The sequence below is a fragment of the Pterocles gutturalis genome, unplaced genomic scaffold (genome assembly GCF_000699245.1).
Source record: "Pterocles gutturalis isolate BGI_N339 unplaced genomic scaffold, ASM69924v1 scaffold32103, whole genome shotgun sequence".
Lineage (NCBI taxonomy): Eukaryota > Metazoa > Chordata > Aves > Pterocliformes > Pteroclidae > Pterocles > Pterocles gutturalis.
Genome location: NW_010119085.1, coordinates 1 through 931, shown reverse-complemented (window position 1 = coordinate 931; position 931 = coordinate 1).

Genomic DNA, 931 nt, shown 5'->3' with positions numbered 1-931 from the left:
GGGCCCAGAGGCAGCGCCTGCCCACGCGGTGCTGGGAAGCAACCCATCCCAGCCACCGCCACCCTCTCTGCTCCCAAGGGAGCTGCCTTGCTCTGGGACAGTGCAAGGACGTCCTGGGCTGGTGGGGAACTGCTGGCCTGGGGGCACCAGATGACAGCCTCCCTGCCAGCGCTGAGCAGGTTCGCACAGGTGACACATTGCTGTCCCAGACGTCAGCTCCTCTTAGCTCAACGCTCATCCGGCTTCAAACCCAGCCTGAGCCCAGGGAAACAGCTCAGCCGGGTCAGCAGCACCTCTCCGGGGTACTCCTCCCGCATCTCAGGGAACTCTCAGCATCAGCTGCGGTGCCACGCTCCTCCACGGTGCAGTGAAACACCCCCGGTCCCGGCTGCAGGGATGTGCCATCAGCCTAGTTTCCCAAATTATACAAAAGTGCTTGTAGGACAAGGCTCCCGGTTGCAGAGGGAAAGGCACCACCGTGCAGGCGATGAGCATCCTGCAGCCCTGCAGAGCTTCACGCATCCTGGGGAGGCTCTGCTGGCTGAGGGACCCCCCCAGTCCTGCTGCCCCCCAGCCCCTGCCTGCTGCTTGTCTCATGCACAGGACGACTCTGGACTCAAAGGGACAAGGCGACATCCTGGGATTTTGTCCTCAAGACACCTCTGGACCACACACTGTGGACACAGCTCTTGCATGGGCAGTGGCATCCGAGACAGACCCAGGCAGCGCCAGGTCCTGGGGTGAGGCGCTGGGATGGCCCCAAACCCCTGTGGCAGCTCTGCAGGGCCCCAGCACCGGGGTGCTGCTGCAGGGCAGGGCTGTCCAGCTCGGCACGTCCCTTCCTCACACCTCATGCCCATGAGGTCACCCCCAGGATGGTTCATCAGCCCCGGGTGAAGCCATCGGGAGCAACCCAGTGACTCAGGCAGCG